Raw genomic sequence first — 9,484 nt, forward strand, 5'->3', positions numbered from 1 at the left:
TTTTTCCTTTGATTTGACCTGGTGACCTAGTTTTTGACCCCAGATGACCTAAAATCGAATTCGTCCAAGATTTTATTAAGGGTAACATTCTGACCAAGTTTCCTTAAGATTGGGCCAAAATTATTACCTCTAGAGTGTTAACAAGCTTTTCCTTTGATTTGACCTGGTGACCTAGTTTTTGACCCCATCTGACCCAGATTGGAACTCGATCTAAAGATTGTCAAGATTAATATTCTGAACAAGATTCATTAAGATACAGTCTAAAATGTGGCCTCTACAGTGTTAACAAGCTTTTTCCTTTGATTTGACCTGGTGACCTAGTTTTTGACCCCAGATGACCTAAAATCGAATTCGTCCAAGATTTTATTGAGGGTAACATTCTGACCAAGTTTCCTTAAGATTGGGCCAAAATTATTACCTCTAGAGTGTTAACAAGCTTTTCCTTTGATTTGACCTGGTAACCTAGTTTTTCATCCCAAATGACACAATATCGAACTCGTCCAAGATTTTATTGAGGGTAACATTCTGACCAAGTCTCATTAAAATTGCGCCAAAATTGTGACCTCTAGAGTGTTAACAAGCTTTTTCTTTGATTTAACCTGGTGACCTAGTTTTTGAACCCAGATGACCCAATATCGAACTCGTCCAAGACTTTATTAAGGGTAACATTCTGACCATGTTTCATTAAGATTGGGCTAAAATTATGACCTCTAGAGTGTTAAAAGTCAAATTGTTGACGACGGACGACTGACGGCGGACGACGGACAAAGGGCGATCACAAAAACTCACCTTGAGCACTTCGTGCTCAGGTGAGCTAAAAACACATTTCAAACCAAGCAACTAGGGCAATGTATAGTCTTATTAAAAATTCTAATAGTCTTAACCTTTTGATAGATTTACAAATAGATCTCTAAACCTATTTTACTTTATGGAGCTGAAATATGGGGTTTTGGTAAACTAGATTTAATAGAGCGTGTACACGGAATTAATTTTTTTTAAAATATGTATTAAAATTAAAAAGGTCTACGCCTAATTATTTGTTTATGGTGAAACGGTATGTATGATTGTCAATAGATATAGAAGAAAAATAATTTCTTTTTGGTTAAGACTTTGTGTAACTGAAGGTGGAGACACTCCAAACAAATTATCAACTGCAGTTTATAAAAATATCTTACGATCAACAGAAGCCATACCCGATGAGATGCTTAAATTAAAGTATCCATGGTTACACAATGTTCGACCTATTTTGATTAAATGCGGCCTTATAAATATATGGACCGAATGCAAAATGGTTAAAGATGACGGTTAAACAAAAATTACAGGATTTATTCTTAAATAATTGGTATTGTTTAGTTGAAAATTAAAGCAATAGCACATTCTACAGAGTACAGTCAAACTGTCTATAAAGACCACCCTTGGGAAAGCCAAAATGTGGTCTTTATTGGGAGGTGGTCTTTATTCACAGGTTAAAATACACTGTAAATGTTAAAATCGGAAACGAAACATGTGGTCTTTAGAGTCAGGTGGTCTCTGTTCGGAATTGATCTTTAGCATAGATTTGACTGTATTTAAGAAATCTTTTGGTATTGAACCTTATTTATCCAAACTTCAACCCTCTTTATTATATAATTTCATTTAATTTAGAACAAGGAATCATCGCCGCCCTACTGAAACGGGAAACTGGTCAAGAATACCAATAAATGAAAAAAAACTTGTAACTCCTGCAGAAACAAAATTGGTGATGAATTTCATTATTTTTTCGAATGCGAACAGTTCTCCAATGACAGAAGACAGTTTATTAAACCGTATTTTTATCGACGTCCGAACATGTTTAAGTTAGAAAAATTAATGGGTACTAGCAACAAATCAGAATTTCTGAAGCTTTGTAAGTTTGTAAAGGTTATCCTACGAATTGCTAGAAAACAGAATGTAATCTCTCCTCCATATTTACTGAATATTCTTTTCATTAATATAATATGTGCATATCATGTGTTTATTGAACTGTGAGAACAATCTTGATTGTTTATAACCAATATACTGTACCTTGAATGTGTTTGTATATGGTAGCCTCGTAATAGATCACATTGTCTATTGTAAATTCCTCATATTTACATGTGTGTGCATGTATTGAGAGAATAAAAGAGATATTCTGATGTTCTGTTCACAAGATTTTTCTTTGATTTGACAGGGTAACATAGTTTTTGAACCCAGATGACCTATATTCAAACTTGACCAAGATTTCATCAAGACGTCTGATGTAAAATGCAGCCCCTATTGCATATACAAAGCTTATCTTTGATTTGACCTAGTGACCTAGTTTTTTACCCCAGTTGACACATAATCGAACTTCACCTAGACTTCATCGTGGCAATTATCCTGATTAAAAGAGAAAAATGCAGCCCCTATTGCATGCACCAAGTTTTTCTTTGATTTGACCGAGTGACCTAGATTTTGACCCCAAATAACCTATATTCAAATTTGACCTAGATTTCATCAAGGCAAACAATCTGATCAAATTTAACGAATATCCAGTGAAAAATACAGCCCCTATTGCATACATAAGGTTTTTCTTTGATTTGACCGGGTGACCTAGTTTTTGACCCCAGATGACCCATATTCAAATCTGACCTAGATTTCATCAAGAAGATCATTCTGATCAAATTTCACGAATATCCAGTGAAAAATGTAGCCCCTATTGCACACACAGTTTTTCTTTGATTTTACCGAGTGACCTAGTTTTTGACCACAGATGACCCATATTCGAACTTGCCCTAAATTTCATCAAGACAAACATTCTGATCAAATTCCACGAATATTCAGTGAAAAATGCAGCCCCTATTGCATGCACAAAGTTTTTCTTTGATTCGACCAGGTGACATAGTTTTTGACCCTAGATGACTGATATTCATGACCTAGATTTTATCAAGACAAATATTCTGATCAAATTTCATGAAGATCCAATGAAAAATGCAGCCCCTATTGCACACACAAGGTTTTTCTTTGGTTTGCCCTAAGACCTAGTTTTTGACCCCAGATGACCAATATTCGAACTTGACCTAGACTTCATCAAGGCAATCATTCTGATCAAATTTAATGAAGATCAAGTACAAAATGCAGCCTCTATTGCATACGACAGACGACGGACATCGAGCCATCACAATAACTCAACTGGGCATTGCTCAGGTGAGCTGAAAAGGAAGAACAAGAGGGCCATGATGGCCCTGTATCGCTCACCTGAGTACCATTGCTCAAAATGATATGATCGTTTCAAACCAATCTCATTAGAAGCTGCAAAGGTGTATTCATTTAGATAAAAAATAAAGGGAGGTAATTTGTCATAAATTCAGTCAATATGTATCTTCACTGATTTTCCAAGTCCATCTGTTGACATAAATGAAATTTCATATCAGTATCTTCATTAGTTACGGAGAAATACCCATTTTAATTTGAAATAAAGGGAGGTAATTTGACATAAAATCAGTCCATAGTAATCTACCCTGATTGTCTTCAGTCCAACTAATGACAATAATGAAATTTCAAATAAGTCCTATAAGGACTTACTGATATAAATCCATTTTGATTACAATCATGGGAGGTAATCAGATATAAAATAACACTGGAACCTACGATTGGATCTGACAGATTCGTCATGGAATTCAAGATTTATTGATGCTGAAGATATTTTGGAAGTTTGTATCAAATCAAACCATAAATGAAGTCTCTATATGGCTGCAAAAGCCAAAATAGCAAATTTTGGACCTTTAAGGGGCCATAACTCTAGAACCCATGATGGAATCTGGCCAGTTCAAGAAAGGAACCGAGATCTTGTGGTGATACAAGTTTGGTTAAAATCAAATCATAAATGAAGCTGCTATTGTGCAGACAAGGTCAAAATAGCTAATTTTCAGGGGCCATCACTCTGGAACCCATAAAGGAATCTGGCCAGTTCAAGAAAGGAATCAAGATCTTATGGTGATACGAGTTGTGTGCAAGTTTGGTTAAACTAAAATCATAAATGAAGCTGCTATTGTGCAGAGTCAAAATAGCTAATTCTGGCCCTTTCAGGGGCCATAACTCTGGAACCCATAATGGAATCTGGCCAGTTCAAGAAAAGAACCAAGATCTTACGGTGATACAAGTTTTGTGCAAGTTTGGTAAAAATCAAATCATAAATAAAGCTGCTATTATACAGACAAGGTCAAAAAAGCTAATTTTGGCCCTTTCAGGGGCCATAACTCTGGAACCCACAAAGGGATCTGGCCAGTTCAAGAAAGGAACCGAGATCTTATGGTGATATAAGTTGTGTGCAAGTTTGGTTAAAATAAAATTAAAAATGAAACCACTATCGTGAAGACAAGAAATTGTTGATGGACGGACGCACGCACAGACGACGGACGAAGGGTGATCACAAAAGTTCACCTTGTCACTACGTGACAGGTGAGCTAAAAGTAACAGTAAGGCCAGTACAAGGACCAGGATTTGACCTGCAACTCATCTATTCAACATTAGAAAAATTACAATAGGCCAATACTTTAGCCCACTGCAGTACGACGAAACTTTCAGAAGTATCAGATAAATTAATTTATCTCATTCCTAACTAAAGTGTTTGAGCAATAATCATTTTTTCAATTCCTAGTAACAGTGACCTTGACCTCGACCAGAGTAACCCCCAAATACAGTCCTTACCTTTGTCTTTGAAAAAAAGCTATCTACACACCAAATTTGCTGACAATAGATGTACCCCAACTAAAGATACTGAGCGGAGACCATTTTTCTAATTTTAGTAACAACGCCATTTTATCAAATAAGCTTACTATACACCATTTTTGGTCATTCCTAACATAACAAAAAGTACAATAGACCAATGTTTTAGCCCTCTGCTCCACGGTAGAATTTCCTAAGTATGCAGATTAATTAAGTACCTTAAATTTGACCCAAATGATCCCAACCTACCTAAAGGCCAAGTTTAATTTCAATACATAAATGCAAAATAAATTATTAAATGGAAACCGGATTTTTCTATTTTCAGTAACAGTGACCCTGCCCTTGACCCTAGTGATCTTGTTTGCATTCCAAACTCTGACTCTATGCAAGCTAACAATATAAAAGTTTCATTGCAATCAGTTAATCCAAACTTGTTACTCAGACTCTCCCGTCAAACGACATTTGCCACTCTAACCTGGTTACAACTAGAAGATGCTTTTGTAGAAAAGCGCATGTCTCCCTCAATGAATAGTCGTATAGGCAAGAAGTTAATTGGGGACAGGAGCGAAAGTCAAAGAGACACCGATGGTTGGCTGCAATAGGGATCATCTACTTGGCATGTCCAATCATCCCACTAAGTTTCAACATTCTGGGCCTAGTGGTTCTCATGTTATGAATTGGAAACGGTTTTTCATGTTCAGGCCCCTGTGACCTTGCCCTTTGAGCAAGTGAACCCAAAATCAGTATGGGTCATCTACTCTGCATGTCAAATCATCCTATTAAGTTTCAACATTCTGGGTCAAGTGGTTCTTAAGTTATTGATTGTTCAGTCCCCTGTGACCTTGACCTTTCATCGAGTGACCCCAAAACCAATAGGGGTCATCTACTCTGTAAGTCCTATCATCCTATGAAGTTCAAAGGTTCTAGGTCAAATGGTTCTCATGTTATTGACCGGAAATGGACTTCATTTTCTGTCCGCTGCGACCTTGACCTCTTATAGAGTGACCCCAAAATCAATAGGGGTCATCTACTCTGCATGTCCAATAATCCTACAAAGTTTCAACATTCTGGGTAAAGTGTTTCTCAAGTTACTGGCCGGAAATGGTTTTCCATGTTCAGGACCCTGTGACCTTGACCTTTAACAAAGTAACCCCAAAATCGATAGGGGTCATCTGCTATGCATGGTCAATCATCCTATGAAGTTTCAACATTCTGTGTCAAGTTTTTCCATGTTCAGGCCCTTGTGACATTGACCTTTAACAGAGTGACCCAAAAATCAATAGGGGTTATCTACTCTGTATGACCAGTCATCCTATGAAGTTTCAACATCCTGGGTCAAGTGGTTGATCGGAAATGGTTTTCCATGTTCAGGCCCCTTTGACCCTGACCTTTGATGGGGTGACCCCAAAAACAATAGGGGTCAACTACTCCACAAGCCCTGCCATCCTATGGGGTTTGAAGGTTCTAGATCTAATGGTTCTCCAGTTATTGATTGGAAATGAAGTGTGACACTGACGGACGGACGGTCGGACAGGGCAAAGACAATATGTCTCCCCTCTGTGTGTGTGGAGTTGGGGGGGGGGGGGAGGGAGACATAAAAAAATGAAGCATAGACTGGTTATTATAACAGTTGGTTAATCTTGTGGATTTTACAAGGCTGGGTCCCAAACATAGCACAATTCACGAGAGCAAGGTCTCATTTTCCCATGTAAATCCTATGTACTGCTTCACAGCACACTATTGGTCTACTGGTATTCAGTCCACTATTGAAAACAACAACAACAAAAACCTGAACAGTTGTGCGAAATGAGACAAATCAAGTCCCAAATCTGTAATTATGCATCCGGCATTAAATGGGGTGGAGTGGAGGATACAGTGTTATCCCTTATCGTATGTGTCCGTCTGTCCATGCACAAAATCCTTTCCGACCTATAACTTTGTTGTGCTATGTCGGATTTTGAAATGACTTGGCACAAATGACCATCGTAAAAAGACGTCTTGCCACATTTATAGGTCAAGGTCACACTCAGTGGTTTATGTTATGCATGCATGGATATTCAGATAACTTGGCACAAACATTACCATAACAAGACGATTTGTCGCGTTCAAGACCCATACCCACACCAAAGGTCAAGGTCACACTTCAAACATAATTTTCTTGTCCAGACTGTAACTTTTGTATGACTGGATGGATATTCAAGTAATTTGGCAAGAACATTTACCATAGCTAGACAGTGTGTTGCATGCAAGACCTACACCCCTAGCTAAAAGGTAAATGTCAGCCTTAGAGGTAATTTCCTCATTTTTCATGTCCAGTCTAAGATTTTGGTATTTTTGTATACATATTAGCAGATGAATATTCAAATAAGCACAAACAATTCCCGTAAGATGATTTGTCAGATTTAACACTCAAAGGTCAATATCACACTTAAAAGTCAAAGATATTATATCCTTTTTTTTGTTGTCTAGCCTGTAACTTTATACATATGACAAGGATTTGCTGGAACAAACTTCCATAACAGTTCGATTCATGTATTTGTAATAAGTCCCAATTAAATGTGGTTTATATCCTTAAAAGCACACAAACAAGAGGGCCATGATGGCCCTATATAGCTCAACCGAGTTCAGTCGCTTCAAAAACTAAAAACTAGGTGAGCAGGTCATGGTAAAGATTATTCAGGATAACAACTGAAATCTGTTTAAAAATTATACAGGTGGTCCAAATCTCTTTCCTGTAGCCTCAAAAACAATAAAGTAGGTCAGTAGGTCAGGATTAAGATTATTCAAGATGTGTATTAAAATCTTTATTAAACATTATGCATGTGGTCCAAATTACTTTACTTTAACTACAAAAACAAGAGAGTAGGTCAGTAGGTCACAACAGTATTGAAATCTGTATCAAACATTATACAGGAGATCCAAATCTTTTTGCTGTAACTTCAAAAACAAGAAAGTAGGTCACTAGGTCAGGATTAAGATTATTCAAGATGAGTATTGAAATCTGTATCAAACATTATACATGTGGTCCAAATTTCCATGCTGTAACTTCAAAAACAAGAAAGTAGGTCAGTAGGTCAGGATTAAGATTATTCAAGATGTGTATTAAAATCTTTATCAAACATTATGCATGTGGTCCAAATTACTTTACTGTAACTTCAAAAACAAGAGAGTAGGTCAGTAGGTCACAAGAGCATTGAAATCTGTATCAAACATTATACAGGAGGCCCGAATCTCTTTGCTGTAGCTTCAAAAACAAGAAAGTAGGTCATTAGGTCAGGGTTAAGAATATTAAAGATGAGTATTGAAATTTTTATCAAAAGTTATAATTGTGGTCCAAATTTCTATGTTGTACCTTAAAAAACAAGAAAGTAGGTCATGATTAAGACTATTTAAGGCGAGTATTGAAATCTGTATCAAAAATTATACATTTGGTCCAAATTTCTACACTGTAACTTCAAAAACAAGAAGTAGGTCAGTAGATCACAATTAAAGACTATTCAAGATGAGCATTGTAATCTGTATCAAACATTATACTCGTGGTCCAAAATCTTTGCCATTGCTTCAAAAATAAATGTCTATGTAAAACAAGGGACCACCCGGGTATAGCCTATATTGACACTATTTGAACAACCTTGGTAGAGAACCACTAGAGCATGCAACATAACGAATATCTAAGCTCTGGGCCTTATGGTTTCAAAAAAGGATTTTTTAAGGTTTTCCCTATATAAACCAATGTTAAAACTGTTGACCTCGGGGTGCAGTCAATTTTGATCCCAGGGTCATGATTTGAACAAACTTGATAGTTGACCACTAGACAGTACTAAATTCCAAATATCTAAGGTCTGGGCCTGATGGTTCTGGACAAGACTATTTTTAAAGATTTTTCCTATATAAGTCAATGTTAAACAAGGGACCCCTTGGGCGTGGCATATATTGACCTCAGGGTCATGATTTGAACAATCTTGGTAGAGAACCAATAGAGCATGCCACATACTAAATATCCAAGCTCTGTGCCTTAATGTTTAAGACAAAATTTTTTTTGAAGGTTTTCCCTATTAAAGTCTATTTAAACCATGTGCCCCCCGGGGCTGGACCAGTTATAACCCCTGGGGAATAATTTGAACAATCTTGGTAAAGGACTACTACACGATGCTACATACCAAATATCAAAGCCCTAAGCTATGTGGTTTTGAACAAGATTTTCAAAGTTTTTTCCCTATGTAAGTCTATATAAACCATGTGACCCCAGGGCGGGACCATATTTGACCCTAGTGATATAATTTAAACACTCTTTGTAGAGGCCCACTAGATGATGCTACATACCAAATATCAAAGCCCTAGGCCCTGTGGTTTTGGACAAGTTTTCCAGGAGAATCCCTGTACAAGTCTATATAAACCATGTGCTACCCACCCCACGGGGCGGGGCCAATTATAATCCCGGGGAATAATTTGATATATCTTGGTGGAGGACCACTAGATGATGCTACATACCAAATATCAAAGCCCTAAGACCTGTGGTTTTGGACAAGAAGATTTTCGAAGTTATTCTTTATATAAGTCTTTATAAACCATGTGACCCCCCAGGGCGGGGCCATATTTGACCAAGGGCGTCTTCTTCTTCTTCCTCGTACGCGACTACACTGTCAGACCAGTAGCCTTGATAAAACTTGTGGTTTGCCGCAGATCCCCAATGCCTCCGAACAGTTTCTGGTGGATTAAGGTATCTATCGGCCAAGTCGCAGCTCGCTCCTGTTCATGTCTTTTACATTTCTGGAGTATA

The sequence above is a fragment of the Mercenaria mercenaria genome, chromosome 3 (genome assembly GCF_021730395.1).
Source record: "Mercenaria mercenaria strain notata chromosome 3, MADL_Memer_1, whole genome shotgun sequence".
NCBI lineage: Eukaryota > Metazoa > Mollusca > Bivalvia > Venerida > Veneridae > Mercenaria > Mercenaria mercenaria.